The sequence below is a fragment of the Acartia tonsa genome, chromosome 8 (assembly GCF_053477335.1).
Source record: "Acartia tonsa isolate MP-2025a chromosome 8, ASM5347733v1, whole genome shotgun sequence".
NCBI classification, from domain to species: Eukaryota; Metazoa; Arthropoda; class Copepoda; order Calanoida; family Acartiidae; genus Acartia; species Acartia tonsa.
Window position 1 is genome coordinate 20,494,189 of NC_137267.1, and position 346 is coordinate 20,494,534.

Genomic DNA, 346 nt, shown 5'->3' on the forward strand with positions numbered 1-346 from the left:
ATTCTGCAAGATAGATATAAATCAGCTTATACCAATAACGAAATTAATTCGAAAGAAAATCACGAAACCTATACGTGTTTTTTAGCTGTCGTTGGGGGGCAACACATCGTAAAATTGACGACATATCCATTTGCCCCCCAAATATTATTTTAGATTTATTTCGCTTGTTGGTTATATACCTAGCTTATATCTGGATATAAATAGTAAATAGGTAAATCTCGTAATTTGTAGATAAAGAATACTGAAAAAAAATATCTAACTTTGTATAAGTAATAATATACAATTAATAAACACAACTGAAATGGATTTATCCTAGTTTTGTGAAGAAAAAATCAAGCATATATAT